The sequence below is a fragment of the Eptatretus burgeri genome, chromosome 8, assembly GCF_056783735.1.
Source record: "Eptatretus burgeri isolate ZD-2024b chromosome 8, Ebu_testis_v1, whole genome shotgun sequence".
NCBI lineage: Eukaryota > Metazoa > Chordata > Myxini > Myxiniformes > Myxinidae > Eptatretus > Eptatretus burgeri.
In genome coordinates, this window is record NC_140968.1 from 52,502,589 (window position 1) to 52,510,036 (window position 7,448).

At 33.0% G+C, this 7,448-nt stretch overlaps 1 long non-coding RNA gene across 1 annotated transcript in view; it reads left to right on the forward strand.

The window, feature by feature from the left end:
* The window catches only part of LOC147021735 (uncharacterized), a 3,125-nt gene extending 1,540 nt beyond the window's left edge, over positions 1-1,585 (forward strand). Inside the window, exon 3 of the long non-coding RNA XR_015060908.1 lies at positions 1-1,585. This exon is cut by the window's left edge and continues 304 nt beyond it. This is a non-coding gene — a long non-coding RNA (uncharacterized LOC147021735).
* Positions 1,586-7,448: the final 5,863 nt, after the last annotated feature.

Genomic DNA, 7,448 nt, shown 5'->3' on the forward strand with positions numbered 1-7,448 from the left:
TTGATGGTTTAAATAACTACCTTGGAGACTCAGGAAAAGGGTTTTGCCAAGATGGTTCTAAATATGGGGCCTACCTTGGAGACTCACAAATTTTGAAAAAATCAGTAAATGAGTTCTGCCTTGATGGTTTAAATAACTACCTTGGAGACTCAGGAAAAGGGTTCTGCCAAGATGGTTCTAAATATGGGGCCTACCTTGGAGACTCACAAATTTTGAAAAAATCAGTAAATGAGTTCTGCCTTGATGGTTTAAATAACTACCTTGGAGACTCAGGAAAAGGGTTCTGCCAAGATGGTTCTAAATATGGGGCCTACCTTGGAGACTCACAAATTTTGAAAAAATCAGTAAATGAGTTATCCTTAAGAGACTTTGTAAGTTGGTTTTACTTTGAATACTTGAAATGTGGGTTCTGGATTGATAACTCACAATGTGATACATATCTTGGAAACTCAACGGGAATGTGGTTATACCTTGAAGACTTGGAAAGTTGGGTTTATGTTGGACACTTGAAACTTTTTTGGGGGCTTTTATTTATTTATTTATTTATTTATTATTATTATTATTTTATTTATTTATATTTTGGAGACTTTTGGAGTTGCTATCACTCTTTGGGATCTAAACCTATCGATGTAGTTCTTTGTCGGATGGTGCTTGATGGGAGCAAGATCAAGAAAGTTCTGGGAAGAAAGTGCAGGCTTACTCCCCCTTTCTACGTCATCAAACCTGAAAGCCTTAAAAGACAGAATTGGAAGAAGAAAAAAAAAACGTAAAAATATATATATATAGGTGGAAATCTCATTTTGAAAAAGACATTGTGTTGGGCGAGGATTGAGTTGGGGTTGAGATTTTGAATGTGAGGGTTGGGGTTGAGATTTTGAATGTGAGGGTTGGGACACACATACATACACATCAACAAACAAAAGTTAAGCCTTGACTATTCAGTTGAGGATTCTGTGTTTGGGGTTCACAGATCTAAGAACGTCCCCCTTGACACACATTATATACTGTTATACACCTCGGACTTGGCCCTCGAGTGTCCACAACGGTGTATAGTAGGAGGGAGTGAAGCGCCAACCTATTGCTCCCATTGCACACACACACACAAACAAAAGTTAAGCCTTGACTATTCAGTTGAGGATTCTGTGTTTGGGGTTCACAGATCTAAGAACGTCCCCCTTGACACACATTATATACTGTTATACACCTCGGACTTGGCCCTCGAGTGTCCACAAAGGTGTATTATCTGCTTAGTTTTGTCTTTTGTAATTCCTGTGAATAAAATGAACCTAAAATCTCTTCCCCTTCCAAATCATATATTTTATAAGTCCAAGGAACTGTATCTATTACATCAACAATTTTAAAAAGTTCTTTCGTCCATCGTTCAGTAAAACCCTTTTCAAAATGAGATTTCCACCTATATATTCTTACGATATCACCAACTTTGAACTTAGGTTTTCTGACATTAATCTCTTTTTCATATTTTAATTTTGTAAATGTTTCTGATGGCTTCATATTCGTTGACGTGTGAATCGTGTCATTATACTTATCCACAATATCCTGAATAAAAGATGACCATTGTTGTGAACCGAGTTGTGTGAATTTTTTATATAGTCTCTCTTTTAAGGTACGATTAAAACGTTCAACAACAACTGCCTTCCCTTCATTAAAGGTACTGTATAATGTAATACTGTTATTTTTTAGAAAATTCATAAATGTCTTGTTATAAAACTCTCTACCCTCATCAGTCCACAATTTCTTAGGTTTTCTCTTACTTTTATTAAATATCTGTTGAAAAGCTAACATAAGAGTATTACCTGTTTTGTTTTTAAAGGGACAACCCACGCATATCTACTCCTCAAATCAATAACGGTTAAAGCATACTTGTACCCCTTATCATTATTGAGTTCAATCAAATCAGCAGACCAGATATAATCAACTTCCTTGGAATAAACTTTCCTTCTCTGAAACTTTGTGAATATTGGTTTATGTAATTCATCAGCTAATTGCTCTTCAGTCTTAATGGCATCATTAGAGCCTATAAGTTTTTTGAATTTCCAAGTCCAAGTTTCAATTTAGCACTAATCATCTTCTTCACGATGAACCTATCAACTTTTTCTCTCAAGGTTGGATTTTGTATCAGAGACAAATTATATAACATTTCTCTATCGGCTTCATGCTTTTCTTCCAACGTTGTGGTATTCCCATAATCAATATCGTGTCTCATGCACACTTCATCAACTCTATTGATTGGTTTACTCCAGGATTTAGGATTGTCTGCCTCATCTAATCTTTTATCCAAGTTTGTGCCTGGACCACAGAAAGAATACCCTGGAAGATGTAATTCCCCTGGTATTCCAGTAGTTGTAAATTTACTTCCTGATAAAAACTTTTGTATATCTCCTCCGAGTTTGTGTTTGGAGATAAATTGATTTTTTTTGAACCACACACCGAACATATACCTTTTTGTATAACCCTGTTATTTTTACTTTTAATATATGAAATATTTTTAGTATTAGTTTTCTTTTTACATTTGAGACAATAACTCATTTATTTATGAGAAAAATTTCTGCAGAGTGCAAAAACCTTTTTAGTTTCCAACATGCACATTTGAATCTTAATTTTTAAAACATAAAGAATCCTTAGAAATGCCTTCACTCTCTCCTCCATTTATTTAAGAAAAAACTTGAATTAAAATACATGTCTTCTCGATGTCGATAGTCTTGTCGAAAGTATTGCAAATAGACTTTTTAATTCTTTGTATTCCTCCCTGGTGAGATAAGTTAATTTCTTTAATACCTCTATTCGTTTTTGAAATTCACTGGTTTACTTATTTTGATTTTTATTCTTTCTCTCTCTTTCCTCCCTCTCTCTCTTCTCTCTTTCCTCCTTCTCTCTCTCCTCCTCCTCCTTTTCCTCCTCTTCCCTCTCTTCTTCAACTCCTTCCTCATCCCTTACTATACTTGAATCGTTTACACCCCATAGAATATTATACATATATTCATCAGGATTTCTTGTTATTCCTGTATCCAAAATAATTTTTTTACAACAGGATACCAATAAAATTTCTTTTGAATTTCTAAAAGAGCCTTACCTTTTCTTAACCTTATAATTTTTTCATTATTTAACATTCTAATTAAATCTAAAGTTGTTGGTTTATCAACATCAGCATAATGCCAATCTTTTATTGAAAATACCTCATTCTTATGTTGTAGAACATATTTATTAAAATACCGAATACCCTTTTCTTGAAGGTATGCTTGGACACAGAAATGATAATTTTCTTGAAGCCTTCTTGCTGTCATTTATGTATTAGAAATATATGTTAGAATAATATTATGGCACGAAACACCTCCCCATCTTCCCATAGTTAAATCATTTTGTATTTCCTTACTTATTATATATAATCCTGTTTTTTCTGTTTTCATGAGATAAACAAGGGCAAAACCATTATTATATTTACCCTTATTAAATTCTTTTATTTGTTGTTTACTAATCGTGGCTCCACAAAACTCATTCTCGATACCAAGTGGATAATATTCTTCCTTACGAGACTGATTTAATTGTTTCAGGTCTTCGAGGTTAATTTTAAATGACCAATTATACCCTAAATCATTCATATCATACCCCCATTGTTCTATTCTCATACAAACGATACGCCCTTCTTTATAAAAATTTATTTTAATTCGAACTGTGAATTCTGTATGACCTGGAGATAATATCAACACTTCTGTATCTTTAGAATACACAGCCGTTTTATTTAAGTATATATATTGTGATAAATCGCTTAATCTCACCAAGTCATTCGCGTCAGTCGGGCTTGGATAATTTTTAATTTATAAGCATTTTTCATGTTAATATTTTTGTTTATATTATATTTATGTCGTTCAGCCTGTGCCTTTGTGTAATAATTTGATAAATCAATATCCAGTTCTTGAGATACACCAAAGATAGAACCATCTTTACCAACATAAGTCATTTATATTAGATTAAAAATAATATCATAAAATTTTTTATTTTTGTTGAGTTGAAATAACACATATAGACATAATTGACCACAACACTTAGAATTTAATTCTTGGACTTGAAATGTTTGATAAACACCATTCTGTAAGAATTTTATGACTTCAACAGGTGGTGGAAGACCAAAACTATCAAAATAATATTTGTCTTGACTATTAAAAATACAAACCCAATGAGAACCGTTCCCATCATTATCTTCTAAGTTCATAATAATATTCTTTGTATGTTTCGACACATTTGTTAATTCATCTCTCATACAAATAACCACATTATGAATTTTTAATTTCTTACAATATTTGGCAAGTTGTAAATTTGATGTTGTATTCTTTCCAAATTCTTTCAACCACTCATCAATGCTCATTTATTTATTAGAAAGATATAATCCATTACCTCTTTTCGTTAATTTTACACCTGCTTGTGCTATAGAAGAAAGCATATCTCCAACTAACAATCTCGCTTTATCAGGCAGACCTTCAAGTTTTTCAGCAAAATCTACAATTACACCACTTCCACTAATTTGTTTCTCCAACTCTTTGTTATGTCTTTCCAATTCTTTTTGAGCCTGGAGTTGAGCCTTCCTTTCGTTGGCAGTTTTGACCGCTGTTGAAATACCACCCGTCAATGCTCCAACCGCACTTAAACCAGCAAATAAAGGAATTAGAAATGGGAGAAATCCTCCACTCGTCTCTCTTATTGAATATTTTTTCAACATTGGTTTTGTCATTTTAATTTTAAGTGAGCCAGTGTCATTCAAGATTTTAACCTGTTCTCTTGTGAGCAAAACATCAATTCTTACTGCACCTTTTCTCTGAATTGTATTAACGTTAATCGTACAAGGCTTTTGATTTTGAACACAAGATGATAGTTTATGAAGATTGATTTGATTAACATATACCCCAGTTGGTACTTTGCCACTCATTTATTTAACAAAAAAATTATGTGAGACTAATCATCACACCATTATCTGTATTAATCTGCAATTCTGTTTCTTCCAAAAGCAAACAATATGTATCAACTTCTTCACTCTCTCCTCTTTCAATGTATAGGGAAGTATCCACTCGATTAGACTTTATAGTTTCTTTTTGAGCGCTCAGGTCAAACGTATAGATTGTATACAAACTTTTAAATGCTGTCATATCCAAAATAGGTTCTTTATTTCCATTACTTTCACACACCTTTTGGTAAGACTTGTATGCTTCAGCAAAATCATTTTTTTCCCAATTAATTTCCAATCTATCTCGTGGATAAAATGTTCCATCTAGAGAAACGCGAAGTTGTTTCACCTTAGCATTATCACTCAATGCATTATTCTTATCAGTCGCAGTATCACCATCTGGCTTTTTAAAAATCATCCACAGATATCGTGGCTTTCCTTCCAGAACACCCAAATTCCACGTGTAAGTAGTTTGATTGAGTTTAACGTGTTGACATCTTCTTTTGAGGTATGATACACTGAGTGGTCTCTTTGAGTTAAGTCTTCGATTCAACATCTCTTCTGTTTTAAGATTAGGAGTATATTCACTGATATACCAACTCATCTCCTCAATTACAAATTTATTCTGATCACCAAAAGCATTACCAACACCAAAAAGCAATCTATTTTCATTATCATTCCTTTGTAGTTGAAATCTAATTTTAAGACCATACAGAACTTTATCATAATCACAAAATCCAAATATACCTTTAAGAGGAACTGCCACAGTAAAACTATTTTCTGCTTTTGTATCATCATTATACATTCCTTTCCTTTGAATATATCCAGGGTCTGTGTTTGTTCCCGTTGACATATCAGGAATAAAACCTTCGACAGACCCCTTTCCCATTCTATCACTGAATGTATAGAGTGTAAATTTCATCATTTCAGATACAGCAGAGACATAATCAACCGCTTCAACTTCTTGTGTTCCAATATACAATCGCACACTATCAAACATTTTCCAGAAGAAATCATTTACAAGTGTAGCGTTTGTGTTATTCCCAGCCTTAGTGAATTTAAATTTACACAACAAGAAACTTTCGGAGAGATTCAAATAGGTTTGTTGATTATTTATTTCAAAACTTTTTGTACCATTTGTATTCCAGTCTGTTCCAGTTATTGCATTTACCTTGAAGTAATCTTCTTTTTTAGTGGAGTTTGAGATAATAATAGTATCATCCAAATCATAGATACTATCAATTGCTTCCATACTTGTATTTATTTAGGAAAAAAGATGTTAAAACTTTTGAAACCCTGATCCAAGTATTTGAATTATTTTCTGTCGTTCTTGGGGGACAACTGAGTTTTACCTTTCTTAATTTCTTTTATTGCTTGTAATTTATGAGATTCTTTCTGAGCATCTTTTATACTCTTTACAGCACCTGCTACATTTCCCACAGCAGAAGCAGTTGAACCAATTAGGTCTTTATGTTTAAGAATAGTTGAACCAATACCCATGAGAGTATCAATTATCCCATCTCCTCTAAATTGATGTCCAACACCCCTTTGTCTCTTAGGTTTATAGTATCCTCTACCAAGATACATACCTTCACCCTTGTAGTACGGGGAAAGGAACATCCCATCCCCTGTAATTATTTTATATTTTCCCAACTCGTGCTTCCTCACAATAACCATCGTATTTATTTATTGAAAAACTTCACGTAGGTGAATTCTGATGGATATAACTTCTCCATTAAAAGAGATCACACGATTATCTTGGTCGGTTATCCTAAAATTTACTCTGTGTATGGTTTTTCCTGACACAGGTAGATAAACCAAATTTTTAGGCTCCATATTGAATTTATAACCAATTGGGGTTGAGTATGCGCTGAATGAAAATATTGTATTTGTTTTTAATCCATCATTATAAGCACCATCAATCAAATCACAGTGAATTAACACCGAATTTATTCCTGAGGATATTTGAATGACATTATCACTGTAAAACGTCCCATTAGTTTCAATCTTTTTGAGGAGAAACCTAATAACTCTCTAAATGAATTATCAATTGTGAAATCAACCTTGTAGTTATTTTTAACTTTAATCGTTGATTTTGAAGTATGTTTTTGAATGTTTATAATAATATTTTTTGGTTCATCACCCTGTTCTTTCATAAGACGAGCAATTTCGGAAGATATTTGAGAAATCTCGTATGCTCCGGGTGAGACTGTTATCGTTTTGTATCCACTTCCCGGATTATAACTAAACTTGTCATTTTTCTCGGTTATATTAAATAAGGTATTATAAGTCTCCATGGACAATAAAGATGCCTCATATTCTTTTGTTGTGTCAAGTTGTAGTGGGTATGGGAATGAAGATGTGTGGTCGCTTGTTGTGAAATTAAAACTCAGGATTGTGCTTCTCATCTTATTTAATATGAGATAAAATGTCTTTATATTGAGATTTATTAATTATTTTCATGTTCATCAACTGGTCTAAAATGGCTGATGCT